General features: G+C 39.7%; 1 protein-coding gene across 1 annotated transcript in view; it reads right to left on the bottom strand.

Moving 5' to 3' along the window:
- Positions 1-15,569, bottom strand: part of LOC147648727 (uncharacterized) — a 53,315-nt gene that overhangs the window by 13,791 nt on the left and 23,955 nt on the right. The window lies entirely within an intron of this gene.

The following is a 15,569-nucleotide window of genomic DNA, read 5'->3' as shown; positions in this document are numbered from 1 at the left end:
TTATAGAGTAGGCTATGAATCTAAATATTATCCTAAGAAGCACATGTGTGTACGTGAGCTAGCAGTGTATTGGGTGAAAAGCAGACACAGTGCAGCAGAACTTGGCAAAGGTGAAAGGTGATTAAGTAGTAATAAACTCCATGTCATCTGTCCATTGGGCCAAAATGTGATATATTGCTGTGTAACAAAGGAACTCGTGACTACCTTTGAGCTATGGCCCACTTGTTACCCCTCCAAAATCTCATGCCTTCAGTCTGAGACCTTTTCTGATGCATTCCAGCAATAAATCGACTTCACAGCACCAGTGGTCCCACCCCTCATTATTTACAGCCTGACAATGGGCCAAACCCTGTTGTTCAAGAGATCCAAGAGTAACTCCAAGACTGACCGGTGGAGAGAGAAAACAAAGAGAACTTGTCCTAAGAGAACAAAGATTGCTCCTCAGTCAAGGCAGGATGGATGGAACAGAGTTTCTAAAATGTAACAAGTAGCAGAAGCAGAGTAGTTTGCAGAAGAAATTGTTATACAAGTGCTTTTCCTAGGGAAATAAACTGATGTTGCTAATAGGGAATTGATCATGGCTATTATTCCTTAGCAGCCATCTGAACATTTATACTATTGGCTACCCAGGCTCACACTATTCTAACCCAATAGGAAAAACAGCACAAAAGTGATGTACACTTGTAATAAATGTTTCCAGATATACCACCCCTGGGGACCGTGCATCGTTCATGCGCTGCAGTGCCCCAAGCACCCACATCCTGCCCCACAACTGAGCTCTGAGATGGGACTAAACCAAAGGAAATTGGGATTTTGGCCACTGATGCTTCTGACTAAACCCAGGAATGCCTGTTCCTGTACCAAAGGAACTGCACAGCCATCAGCCTGCTGCAGCACTGCTGGGGCATCTCAAAGAAGCATGTGGGCCTGTGCCTCACCCCTGGAGCCCCCTGGGCACATTTGTGAGCCACAGAGATGAGGCTGCAATGGTCATAAGGAAAGAGAAGAAGAAAGTCACAGAAGAATGGGGGAAGATGTAGGAGATGGTGGGAGGAAGAAGCCAGAGGGATCAAATGGGTAACTTTCATCCAAATTGGGAGCTACGAGGCAGGGACCCAAGAGATGTGGAATAGAGACCCCATCACCTGTGACTTCCTTTCTCAGCTGAAAAGAAAAAGAATAGAGAAATAGCTGGGTTTTAGCTGTGTGTCCAGATATGAAGCCATGTTACATTTTTGAATGGCTCCACACAAGTTCTTCAAGTTTTCTCCAAGCCTGCAGGTTCCCCTGCCCCAGGACCACCAGTGGCCAGTTTTGTTGGTTTTGCATGGGTTAAATTTTGGTGAGGAGGGAAGAAGCCAGCCATGGGAATGCTATTTCTGCTAAAAGGAGCTGCTAAAAGCTTTCTCCATGCCTGGCAAAACCAATCACTGGCTGGCTCTGAGAACAGGCCCATTGCTAAGGCAATTAGAAAAGCTGGAAACACTTTGATGATAACAGATTTAAGAGAGGAAAGAAACGTGGGAAGCTCTCTTTCTTTCTGCCCTCCGAGGGGTGGGGAGGGGGCACCGAACCCCTTCCCAGCAGGCCATCTGTGGTGGTTTGGCATTTTAGAGATAAAAGCAGAAAACACCCACAGAAGTGATTTCTCTGAGAGCGGCTGCTGGGAGTTTCTCTCTGCTTGAGATCAGGCCAATGGCCGGCCAGTTCTGAGAACTGACAGCATTTTGCAGCACTGAAAAGTGAGATCACCTTTGTGAACAGCACATTTTAAAAGCTCCAGCTGGGGAAGTTGTCTCTTTTTGTTTGCAGCCTGGAAAGGTATTGGAGCTGTGGTGTGGCTGGCCCCGCTCCCTGCGGCCTGTGTGGCCTGGGGGCGCTGGGCTGGAGCCCAGTGGCTCTGGGCTGGGGGGATGGAGACTGCGGGACTTCCCCTGGCCCCAGGCCAGGCCGGGCTCTGCTGTGGCCCCTCCCGGGAAGCCCTCCCAGTCCCATTCCAGTGGGGTGGCTGAAGCCCTCCCCAGGGGGACCCCGGCCCTAAGCTGGGCCGGGCCACGGCTGCTGACATCTCGCCCATCCCCGCCATGGCCTGCACAGACGGCTCCAAGCTGGAAACCGTCCCCTGCCTTCCAGGGGCTGCTGAGCTGAAATCCCACACCAGGAATGCCTGCCACACCTTGGGCCACATTTAACCCTTTCACTACACAGATGAGACCTGCAGCCTTCATCCCCTCTCCAGAGAGCGCAAAGTGGGAGTGATCAACACGCAAAAGACAACATCAAACATCAAGGTCAGTACAAGGAAGAGTCAAGCCTCAGGTGGAAGGAGAATGAGGAGATGCTTTAATAAGATGAAATAGTCTTTTGCTAGGGCCATGGAGATGGACAATAACGTTCTGAAAAATAACTCCTTTCATTAATGAAAGAGTATTGGGGGGAATGAAGGATTCAAAGTGTAAATCTGAGCAAAGGTATCCATTGATGAAGCCAAGCAGGTGCTGGAGTATCTGTGATCCCATGAGACGCGTGAACAGAGAGAGAGAGAGATGAGAGCTGATGAAGACCCTTTGTCCCCAGGGAGAGAAGAAAAAAACTTCTGTTCCCAGAGATGATCACAGAGACAGATGAAGAGAGTAACTCTTGAATAACTCAACCTTAAAATAATACCCCTTGAGTTCATGGCCCATGAAGACACCTCAGAGTGGTGTGGAAATGGGAGGAAGGCATGGAGGCAGAGTTTTGCCCTGGGTGGCAGATATTCATAGAAATGAAAAGCCATGAGGAAACACTTTTCTTGTGGAGAGCTCTCCATGGAATGAGAAGAGAAAACTCTCCTCTCTACAGAGACTGATGAAAAGACTATCGTATAGTTGGTACTGCATTAACATCCCAAGTTTTATCTCTACTATGTCAGCTGAGAAAGGAAAAAGTTGTGTGGGAAGGGAAAAGGTTTCTGGAGGTTTTATTCAGGTTTCTTATTTCTTGTAGTCCTGTTAATAAAGTTTCTTTATTCCTTCTAACTTTTAAGCCTGTTTTACCCTTCTCCTAATCCATATCTCACAGTGAGAAATGAGTAAGTGCCCTGGAGATTTCAGCCAGTGCTAAACCCACCACATTATTTAGTGCATTAGCCAAAAAACTCAAATTAGCGAATCTCAGCCACTGCACCAGGCTGAAGCTGAGGATCCCCAGACAAGCTCAGAGGGAGGAGAACACAGCATTTGTGGGATCCTTTCCAGTCTGACTTGCTTTAGCTGGAGCCTGGGGGAGGAAAGAGCAGGAGAAGGGTTGGCTGAGTCCTCTCCCCTCTGCCTTGCCCTTCTCTGCTGGATCCTCAGTTCACCCCACACCCACTCCAAGACTCCATCCCCACCCTACTGGGGCTGACAGGATTAAAGGAGATAAAGAGGAGATTAAAAAGATAGAGAGGAGAGAAAAAGAGAAGTTTAAATGCAGATTAAATATGAAAGAAATACCTATGTTAGTGAGTGCTGAGAGTTCCAAGGGAGCTGAAGGGTTTGGGAAGGGCCAGGAGCCCGTGAAGGGCTCAGGAGCTGCTGCTGCCGGGAGGGAGGAAATGCACCAATGGCTCCCAGCAGAGTCTGTGCTTTGAGGCTCTTTCCCAAAGAGCTGCAGGAGGGAAAGCAGCTGAGTTTGGAGGAAGAGTTTTCTGCTGAGGTTTCCTGTTTGGAGCTGTCACAAGCTTGAGCTGCTCAAGGGAAACGCGGCTCTGCTTCCAGCAGGGCCCAACTGCCCGGGAGCACAACTTGGTTCCCTGGCCCTGAGCCAACGGGCAGCAGCAGCTTCTGTTCCCTCCTGGCTCTTGTGTCATTTCCAGCAGCACAAGACACACCAAGAAAAGCTCCTCCAGAACATGCCATGAGAAACACAACCTGATTTCATGGCATGAAGGAGCTCTGACAGTCCCACGGGCTCAGGTTTGTTTGTCAGTGAACAGAGCAGGGAAAAGCACAGACACATTCCCTGCACAGGGAATTCACAGGAGGAAAGTGCAGCGCTGGAGGATGTGCTTGGATACAACGTTCCCACGGCGGTTTTAGTGGAGAAATTATTGTGATTCTTTGAACGTTTAAAAAGGCCCCTTTTCAAAAAAAAAGGTGTTTAAGGTGAATATTAACAGAAGTTACCTTGCAATAATTAGTTTTAAAACCTAAGGTTAAAATATGGTATAATTTACAGCTACTAAGAAAACCTTCCAATTGATGTTATCTACAAAAGATATTTATGGTTTAGAAAAATTAATTAGTTAAGAGAACTTTACTGTACAAGACAAAGTTAAGTTAAAGTATATATTACCCATTTGCTTTTTTTTCCCACAATTTTAATAAGGTAATTTCAATGTGAGTCCTTTTGTTATATAAAACACATATAACTGCATATATACCAATTTGGATTTTAGATTTTAGTTTAAGAATTGGACTTAATGTTTCTGAAAAGTGCTACAAAAGCTGAATGGCAATTTGCCAAATTCTGTGTTGTTGTGGTTTTTCTCTAGAAAAACTGCACTTTAAAATCCTAACCAATTTGAACATATACTAGGCAAATTCCTGTTATGCATGAGTATTTTTAGTACCATTTGCAGTTATTCTCAAAGCTAGATGACATAGAATTGTGATGTACTTGTTACATTTTTATAATCTTTATAGTGAATCCATGTTACTGTGATATTGTGTTTAAAAGGTATATATCAAACTTTTAGTTGCCTCTTTGTAGTAACACAATAAGTTATGTTTTTATTTAATATAGATTAAGTGTTAATAGAATTAAGAAAAGTCAAGTTTTATTATGTTTAGGCTTGAATGTTTTTAAGTTAAATTTTATAACTTAGATATTCTTTTAAGGTTAAGTTTGTTACTTCCTTTTGTCATAAATCATTATTGTTAGGTTTAAATATTGTTTAATTTAAATTGTTTATGTTTTATTGGAGACACTTGTCTAAACTGCAAAGTATAGTTATTTTCCTAGAGAGATGAAGACAGCTACAACTGAAAGAGCTGTGACAGAACGCTGATGAAACCTGCTTGTGGATAGAAGGGAATGCAGTCTGTGACACCCTTGACTTCATCAGGAGTTCTATTGGTTGTTGCAATCTCTGCAGTTTTTGTTTGTTATAGCTTTCTTATTTTTCAGTGTTTCCAGAATTTTAAGAAGATGTACCATTGCTGAGGATCAGCTGCCATGGGAGAGGCTTCAGATTAAACCAACTGCTGCATGGTTTAATTGGTCTGGTACCTGAGGCTTCTGATCATTTGATTTGTACAAATGCATTTTAACAGTTTGCTGTGCTGTGAGCATCTCCTAGATGCTGCTATTGAGAACCTTGATTTAGAAATGAGTTAAGAGGCATCTTTCCAGTTTAAAGCCAGGCCCTGGCCAAGCCTTGACTTTACCTGGACAGAAAGTTTGCCAGCAGATCCAGATGTTTTCTGTCCCAAATCAGTATTTGAGTCACTTTTTGACTCAACAATTTGACCCTATTAATATGACAGCTGGATCAATTTTGAAGTGGGCTTGGAGAATCATTTCCGGAGGTGGTGATCCAATCCTTCACTGATGATTTTTTGTTTCTGTTGGTTTGCTAACTATGGGATGCTGGTGCAGTGTTTTAGTAATTAACAGTAGTTTTATATTACATATCTTATTAATAATGTTTATGATTTAATTGATTTTTAACTGCTCTAGGTTCTTACTAATTGTATATAGTTTTGTGTTAATGTTGATGTGTATAACAGAAGTACATCTCGTTTTTTGGTTTTTTTTAAAAAAACGGGGGAAATTGATGCCCTAAAAGCATTTGATTAGTGTAATTCATTAACTTCAAGGGGAGAAGTGTCTGTGTTTTGTTGGCAGGTTCAAAAAGGTCACCTATCCATCTGACCAGACTGTCTGCCTCTGAACACACGAGATCCAGTGAACAGAGAAGTCACCACACAGCCTTGGTACTCCAGACATGGATCAGAAGTGGAGCTGTCAGGACACAGTTGTGTCTGAGCACTACACAGACAGTTGCCAACAGAAATTTTATGTTGTTATTATGATGTTGTGTCTCTACCAATTTTTCAGTTATCCTTTGTATTAAGATTTAGAAGGATGTGAAGAACAACCTGAACATCAAAGCCCTCAGTCACCGATCAGCTGCCAGCTGACATGACGGGAGCAGTGAACGTTCCAAGACTGAATCGTTTTAAATCATAGTCTGTTTGTGAAGGAAATTCTGTAGAAGATCTAAGAAAAGTGTAGAGACTCCATCTAACTGTATATAAAGCAAATTGTAGTTGTGTGTTTACCCTTTCAGCAAATTGCTTTCACGCTTAGACTACATATATACCAGAGCATGTGTGTTAAAAGTAGTTAGATAATAGTTTAAGAGTTTAGCCTGTGTAGTAATTGTTATGTTAGTATAAAGTATAAGCATTTCCCCCTTCAAGAGGTAGTGTAAGCATCTTTGAAAGTTCATTTAACGTTAAAATTTAGCTGTGAGTTTGCAAGTATGGTGTCATTTACATGGAACAAACTGCTTATGGTAATTGTGTTGTGTATAGTCCTGACCAACTGTCTGCTAACTAACATCCAAAAGTGACAGAACATATGGGTCACTCTGGTACACTGAACTGGCCAAAGGTCAATGTGTTTGAGCCTAGCCACACCTGGAGATCCTTTTCACACTTGTCTCATAGGAGTCCCTGAATGGGATCCTCAAGCAGCATTTAAAGGTTTAATTAGTAATGAGACTCGACTGAATCAATTTGCAATGTTGCAAGAGTGCAATTGCACTGTTGGCTTCACATTAAGACAACTTGAAGCCTGCAGGCAAGCAAAAATTACCAAAGTTCTCAATGTTACCATGCAGCCCTCAGAAGAATTAGATTTGTTAGGTTCCACCAATACCTCAGGTGGATGGATAATGTTTGAACCCCCAACAAAAAGTCATTCCAACAAAGTAATGCAGCACTGGGCTGCAGACAACCCTATAGCTGATCTCGTTACTCACACTGAGAGTAAAGCCTTTATTAGTGGTGCAATCTCACAGGACAATTACCAAAGTGATTACCTAGTTCCATATTCCTAATCTGTGGAGATAGAGCATGGAATTAGATTCCTGCTAATCCACATAGAAAACCCTGTTATTTTGGGAAACTTACTTTGTTTCCATCCAAGCTTACATCAATTGTAGAATGTAGCTGATAAAATAAAAAACATCAGTCAAAGTGAAGCCTGAATGAATTAAAGCTTAGCAACTCTAAAAAGGCTCGCTTGTTAGACTAATAAAAGATTGAATTTAATATCCACAATGTTAAGTGAACTTTCAGCCGATGTGAGTAGTGTAAGTCATGCAGTATTACAAAATCGAGCTGCAATTGACTTTTTGTTCTTAGCACAAGGACATGGTTGTGAGGAGTTTGAAGGCATGTGCTGTCTGAATCTTACTGATCATTCAGTTTCCATCCATGGGCAACTGCAACAGCTACAGGATGGGTTACATGCCCTGAAAGAAGATAGTGACCCCATTGGAAGTTGGTTCTCCAGCTGGGGCATCACCGGATGGTTGAGGTCTCTTGTGCTAGAAGGGGGACAGACTTTACTTATAATGTTAATGGGGATGAAAGTCTAAGTTGTGTGTTATCTTGTCTTCATAAGAGTATAGAATGAGTCACATCCAAAGCCTGGTTTGTGCAAAAAGTGAAAGGGGGAATTGTTACTATATTTTATATATTAGTAAAGGCCTGTCTGCACAAACCAGTCTTTGAAATAAGTCATGATATTAAAGGCTAAAGTCCTTGAAACCCACCTGCAGAAGAGAGAGTAAAGCAAAACAAAATCCTTGTGTGTAGGAGAAAAAATGCAAACCTGTGTGTGTTAGCCAATAGTAACTTGCTCTGCCCGCAGGCCCTGTAGAACCCTATAAAAGGTGTGCTAAAGATAGAAATAAACGGCGTTCACGTTTACTTCTGTGAAGAGCGGTGAGTTGCTGGCGGTCCTCCAATGAAGTTCTACAAATGAAACATAACAAATGTCATTGGGGTGCAGAGGCATTGGTGAAATTGATGAAACAAAAATTAATCTCGGTACGGATGCTAACAATGGCAAAATCAGTAATGTCAAAATGTGAAATCTGCTTAAAAAACAACTCAGTGACTAGACACAGGCATAGCTAGGGAAGATTAGGATAGGAACAGAATCAGGGTGACACTTGGCAAGAAGCCTCTAGTAGAGTGAAATTTGGGTGGGCCCTAGAGTCTTTGCTTGGTCCTATAGCAAACTATCAGAAGAGAGAAATGTACAAACTTACAGGTCGGGTAGATAAATTAGCAAGAGTGACCAGAGAAAGATTTAAAGAACTAAATGTACAATTACAATTTACTACTCCTGAAAGAGCATGGAGTGTGTGAGTTTTTTAAAGGGATGGATTGATCATTGCTGCATCCACACCCCAAATGTGACTGCACATGTAGAATATGACATCAATCAATTGCAACAAATAGAGCACGGAGCACAGGAAGAGCAAAAGGATTTGTCTCCAAGTTGGTTAGGCAAAATCTTCAAAGGGTTAGGGTGGAATGTGAGTTCATGGATTAAATCTATCATTGAGAGTGTGATCATCTTACTAACTGTATTCTTAGCAATTTGGTTAATTTACAGCATCTTCAAGGGAGAAATACGGAAAAAAATGTCCTGGAACCAAAAAATAATAAAGGCACTGATGTGAGATCCACACCCACCATCTTCTGGTTCTCCAGTTCGTGACAACATCCAGGACAACGCTTACATCAATCAAGGATTCAAAGAACATCAAGTATAAACTCAGAAACAAAGGACTGTATCAAGTGAAAACATTTGCACTTCTAGTGAAGTAAAAATGCTTTCAAAGGGGGGAATAATAGTAAAAGGTCTTAAAATCTTAGAAAATTCAGGGACTTAGAAATAAAGTTAGGTTTGGCAAGCCTGGGAAAAGTAGGCTCTGGGAAATGTTAGGCCTTGTCCTTGCTAAAGATCAGGTGAAACTGCACCTGTGTTAGCAGTATATAATAAATGATACAATTGTTAGATATGATTAGATATTATTATTGTTTAAAGAACATGAGGAACAATGTTAGGGGTCTGAGGGGGATCATGAGAAATCCATGCTTGGGTAACATCAATGTATACAATAGAACGATGTAAGTTTAATAATTAATATGTAAGTTAATTAAGGATAGAGGATAAAAACATGTTCAACTCAAAACCAAGTCGGGTCAGATTTGGGTATGTGTACCCCTGACACCCAGATGTCTTAATAAAGCACCTGCATATAATCATTTGTGATTGTCTGTGCTCCTGAACGCTAACAATTTCATCAGATTTTACTGGAATTTTGTGAGAAATTTGTGGAATTTTGTGGGATATATTGTAAAATTTTGTGAGATATTGAGGAGATTTAGGGAATTTTGTGGGAAATTTTCTGGAATTTTGAGGATTTTTCTAGAATTTTGTGGGATTCTGAGAAGACTTGAAGAGTTTTTTGGTATTTTTCTGGAATTTTGTGGAACACTGTGGAGATTTTGTGGATGTTTCTGGAATTTGGTAGGGTTTTGTGAAGATTTAGGGAATTTTGTGGGATTTTTCTGGAATTTGGTGGGATTTTTCTTGAATTTTGTGGGGCTTTTCAAGAATTTTGTGATTTTTTTTTCTGGAATTCTGTGTAAATAGGAGGAGATTCTGTGGGATGTTTCTGGAGATTGGTATGGTTTTGATAAGATTGAGAGGTTTTTTTATTTTTCTGCAATTTTATGGGATTTTTCTGGAATTTTGTAGAAATTTATGAAGATACTTTGGGATGTTTCTGGAAATGTGTAGGGTTTTGAGAAGTTTTAGGAAATTTTGTGGGTGTTTTCTGCCATTTTGTGGGATTTTAAGGAGACTTGAAGGATTTTGTGGGAGGTTTATAGAATTATTGGGATTTTTATGGAATGTTGTGGGGTTTTTGTGGAATTTTGTGGGATTTTGAGGAGACTTGAGGAATTTTGAGGGATTTTTCTTAGGCTTTGTGGAAATTGGAGCAGATTTTTTTGGATGTTTCTGGAATTCGGTAGGGTTTTGAGACGTTTCAGGGATTTTTGTGGGATTTTTCTGGAATTTCATGTGATCTTTCTGAGCTTTTGTGGGATTTTGATAAAATTTAAATACTTTCGTGGGATTTTTTTTGAATGTTGTGAAATTTTGTGGGATTTTGAGGAGTCTTGAAGAATTTTGGGGGGATTTTTCTGGAATATTGTGGGATTGTTCCTTAAATTTTGTGTGATGCTTCTGGAATTTCATGGGGGTTTTATGGAAGTTTGAAGGATATTGTGGAGACATGAAGAATTTTCAGGCATCTTTCTTAGATTTTGTGGGAATTTGTGGAAATTTTTTGGGATGTTTCTGGAATTCGGTGGGATTTTGAGAAGATTGATGGAATTCTTCGGGGGTTTTTTTTGGAATTTTGTAGGATTTTTTGGAGTTATTCTGGAATTATGAGGAGATTTTGTGGGATGATTCTGGAATTATTGAGGTTTTTGTGAAATTTTGAAAGATTTTGGGAAGATTTCAAGAATTTTGTGGGCTTTTTCTTAGATTTTGTGGAAATTTGTGGAGATTTTGTGGGATGTTACAAAAATTTGATTGGGTTTTGAGAAGATTTAAGGACTTATTTTATTTTTTTCTGCAATTTTGAGGGATTTATATGCTATTTTTGGGGATTTTTTTAATTTTGTGGGATTTTTCTGGAATGTTGTGGGATAATGAAGAGACTTGAAGAATTTTGAGGGATATTTCTGGAATTTTGTTGAAAGTGGAAGAGATCTGTGTGGATGTTTCTGGAATTTTGAGGAAATATTTTGGAATGTTGTGGAAATTGGAAGAGATTTTTTTTGTTGTTTCTGGAATTTGGTGACATTTTGAAGAATTTTGTGGCACTTTTGTGGAATTTTTGTAGAATTTTGTGGGATTTTGAGAAGACTTGAACAATTTTGTGGGATTTTTCCTCGATTGTGTGGAAATTTGTGGAGATTTTGTGGGATATTTCCAGAATTTGGAGGGGGTATTGTAGAATTTTGAGGGATATTGAGGAAGCATGTAGAATTCCGCGGGATTTTTCTTAGATGTTGTGGAACTTTGTGGAGATTTTGTGGGATGTTTCTAAAATTTGGTAGGGTTATGAGAAGATTTAAGGATTTTTTTTGGTTTTTGCTGCAATTTTGTAGGATTTTTCTGGAATTTTGTGATATATTGAGGAAACTTGATGAATTTTGAGGGATATTTCTAATATTTTCTGGAAATTAGTGGAGATTTTGTGCGATGTTTCTGGAATTTGGTGAAGGGAGAAAATTTAGGTAATTTTGTGGTATTTTTTTCAAATGTTGTCAAATATCTCTTAAATTTTGTGGAATTTTCTCAAATTTTGAGGGATTTTTGTAGAATTTAGTGGAAATTGTGGAGATTTTGTGGGATGTTTCTGGAATTCAGTAAAGTTTTGAGAAGATTTAGGGAATTTTGTGGTATTTTTTTCTTTAATGTTGTGTGATTTTTTTAAAAATTTTGTGGGATATTGAAGAGATTTTTGTGGAAGTTTCTTGAATTTTGTGAGATTTTTTTCGAATTTTGAAACATTTCGAAGACTCATGAAAATTTTTTAGGCATTTTTCTTAGATTGTGTGGAAATTTGTGGAGAATTTTGTGGGATATATCTGGAATTTCGTGAGCCTGTGAGAAGATTTAAGGAATTTCTTGCTTTTTTTCTAGAATTTTGTGGGATGTTTCTAGAATTTTTGGGACTTTTTTTGGAATGTTTTGGGGTTTTGTGGATCATTGTGGGATATTGAGGGGACTTGAAGAATTTTGAGGGATTGTTCTAAGGTTTTGTGGAAATTTGTAAAGATTATGTGGGATGATTCTGGAATGTTGTAAGGTTCTGAGAAGATTTAGGAAATTTTGTGGGTGTTTTCTGCCATTTTTTGGGATTTTTCTGGAATTTTGAGGGATGTTTCTGGAATTTTGTGGGTTTTTTTGTAATTTGGGTGATTTTGGAGAGACTTGAAGAATTTTGAGTACATTTTTCTTAGATTTTATGGAAATTAGTGGAGATTTTGTGGGGATAATTCGAGAATTTGGTAGGGTTTTCTGAAGTTTTATGGAATTTTGTGGGATTTTGAGGAGCCTTGATGAATTGTGTGGGATTTTTCTTAGATTGCATGGAAATTTGTGGAGATTTTTGTGGGATATTTCTGGAATGTGGTAAGCTTATGAGAAGATTTTGGGAATTTTGTGGGGTTTTTTCAGGAATTTTGTGTAATGTTTATGGAATTTTTTTTGATTTTGAGGAGACTAGAAGAATTTTGTGGGGTTTTTCTTAGACTGCGTGGAAATTTGTGGAGATTTTATGGGATATTTCTGGAATTTGTTGGGCTTATAAGAAGATCTGGGGAATTTTGTGGATTTTTTTCAGGAATTTTGTGAGGTATTTCTGGATTTTGGTGGGATTTCTTTGGAATGTTATGGAATGGTGAGGAATTTTGTGGGATTCTGAAGAGAGTTGAAGAATTTTGAGGGCCTTTTTCTTAGATTGCGTGGAAATTAGTGGAGATTTTGTAGGGTGTTTCTGGAATTTGGTGGGGTTTTCAGAAGTTTAAGGGAATTTTCTGGAATTTTCTTGTAAAGTTGTGGTAATTTTCTGGAATTTTGTGGGATTTTGAGGAGACCTGAAGAATTTAGTGGGATTTTTCTTAGGTTTTGTGGAAGTTTGTGAAGATTATGTGGGATATTTCTGGAATTTGGTAGGGTTTTGAGAAGATTTAGGGAATTTTGTGGGTTTTTTCTGGAATTTTGTGGAATGTTTCTGGAATTTTGTGGGATTTTGAGGAGACTTGAAGAATTTTGAGGGATTTTTCTTAGATTGTGTGGAAACTTGTGGAGATTTTTGTGGGATATTCCTGGAGTTTTGTAAGCTTATGAGAAGATTTTGGGAATTTCGTGGGGTTTTCTTGGAATGTTGTGGTGATTTTCTGGAATTTTGTGGGATTTTGAGGAGCCTTGATGAATTGTGTGGGATTTTTCTTCGATTTTGTGGAAATTTGTGGAGATTTTTGTGGGATATTTCTGGAATTTGGTAGGCTTATGAGAAGATTTTGGGAATTTTGTGGATTTTTTTCTGGAATTTTTGAGGTGTTTCTGGAATTTGGTGGGATTTCTTTGGAATCTTGTGGAATTGTCTGAAATTTTGTGGGATTCTGAGGAGACTTGAAGAACTTTCAGTACATTTTTCTTAGATTGTGTGGAAATTAGTGGAGATTTTGTGGGATGTTTCTGGAATTTGGTAGGGTTATGAGAAGATTTTTGGAATTTGGTGGGATTTTTTTGGAATGTTGTGGTAATTTTCTTGAATTTTGTGGGATTTTGAGGAGCCTTGAAGAATTGTGGGGGATTTTTCTTAGATTTTGTGGAAATTTGTGGAGATTTTTGTGGAGATTTTCTGGAATTTGGTGGGGTTTTGAGAAGATTTAGGGATTTTTGTTGTATTTTTTTGGAATGTTGTGGCCGTTTTCTTGGATTTTGTGGGATTTTGAGGAGCCTTGAAGAATTGTGTGGGATTTTTGTTAGAATGTGTGGAAACTTGAGACGATTTTGTGGGATGTTTCTGGAATTTGGTAAGCTTATGAGAAGATATTGGGGGTTTTGTGGATTTTTTCTGGAATTTTGTGAGATGTTTCTGGAATTTGGTGGGATTTCTTTGGAATGTTGTGGAATTGTCTGGAATTTTGTGGGATTTTGAGGAGACCTGAGAGATTTTGTGGGTTGTTTCTAGAATTGTTAGGATTTTTTTTGAATGTTGTGGGGTTTTTGAGGAATTTTGTAGGATATTGAGGTGCCTTGAAGAATTTTGAGGGATTTTTCTAAGGTTTTGTGGAAATTTGTAAAGATTATGTGGGATGATTCTGGAATGTCGTAAGGTTTTGAGAAGATTTAGGAACTTTTGTGGGTGTTTTCTGCAATTTTTGGGGATTTTTCTGGAATTTTGAGGGATGTTTCTGGAATTTTGTGATGTTTTTGTGTAATTTGGGTGATTTTGAGGAGTCTTGATTAAGGTAATTTCATGGTTTTTTTCTGGAATTTTGTGGACTATTTCTGGAATTTTGTGTTATTTTGAGGAGACTTGAAGAATTTTGAGGGGTTTTTCTTAGATTGTGTGGAAACTTGTGGAGATTTTGTGGGATATTTCTGGAATTTGGTGGGCTTATGAGAAGATTCAGGAACTTTTCTGGAATTTTGAGGGAATGTATCTGGAATTTGGTGGGATTTTTTTGGAATGCTGTGGAATTGTATGGAATTTTGTGGGATTTTGAGGAGCCTATAAGAATTGTGTGGGATTTTTCTTTGTGTGGAAATTTGTGGAGATTTTTGTGGGATATTTCTTGAATTTGTTGGGCTTACGAGAAGATTTTGGGGATTTTGTGGATTTTTTACTGGAATTTTGTGAGGTTTTTCTGGAATTTTGTGAGATTTTGAGGAGTCTTGAAGAGTTTTGAGAGGTTTTTCTTAGATTGTGCAGAACATTGTGGAGATTATGTGGGATATTTCTGGAATTTGGTAGAGTTTTTAGAAGATTTAGGAAATTTTGTGGGTGTTTTCTGCCATTTTTTGTCATTTTTTCTAGAATTTGGAGGGATGTTTCTGAAATTTTGTGATGTTTTTGTGTAATTTGGGTGATTGTCCTGGTTTAGGTTAAATTTGGGAGAAAACCTCCAGTGGGTTCCCCCCGGGAAGCAAACCCACGTGGCCCCTTTCTCCCACCCCCCATCCAGTTCGGGAAGAGATTTCTCTGAGAGAAGTGGAAAAAACCTGTTTATTTCCCAGGCACAGCACTACCCAGCACAAAAATGAACGATATCAAATTACAAAACCTCTCGCCCTTCAGCAGAGATGAGGAACTTCAGAGGGTCTCTTTCCTGGGGGTGTTGGCTCTGTTATCAGTCCCTCTGGCGCTGGAAAATGCCGCTGCCCAGGCTGGGCTCCCGGTAGTCCAGGGGTGCTCCCGGTGCTCCCCCGAGTCCCCAGTCCAGAGCAGCTTCGATTCGTTTCAGGAAAAGGGAAAGAAAACAGTCCAGGAAGACCTCTCTGCTCCGGCTAGCTGGAAAGCCAAGGCGATCTGTGTCTTGTTGTCTGTCTGTGCTGTAGTCAAAACTCCCGATGCGGGGGGAGCAAGTGCAGTCTGATAACAGACTTGGTGCTTCTTTTCCACTCACTTTTACTCTCAGATGGAATTTTAAGAATACAGAACCTGTGTCGGGGTTAGGTGGACGAATGGGGATACAATTTAACATCATAATCAACCCAGGACACACGCCCACTGTGCTTTCCAGCTGCTTTGCTCCAGCTCCCCCCAAATCACCACGAATTCCACTGAACTGAAACAAATCCAAATCCTCGTGGGTCGGGACAAGGGCAGGGAGAGGTCACTCAGGGATCACCATCAGGGCCACAACAGCCCGACATGGGGAAATGAACTGAACTTAGGACTGAGCAAATCAGACCAGGAG

The sequence above is a fragment of the Cyanistes caeruleus genome, chromosome 31, assembly GCF_971803275.1.
Source record: "Cyanistes caeruleus chromosome 31, bCyaCae1.hap1.1, whole genome shotgun sequence".
Taxonomy (NCBI): domain Eukaryota; kingdom Metazoa; phylum Chordata; class Aves; order Passeriformes; family Paridae; genus Cyanistes; species Cyanistes caeruleus.
The sequence above is the reverse complement of the archived record's forward strand: the minus strand, read 5'-3'. Positions and strand labels throughout refer to the sequence as shown.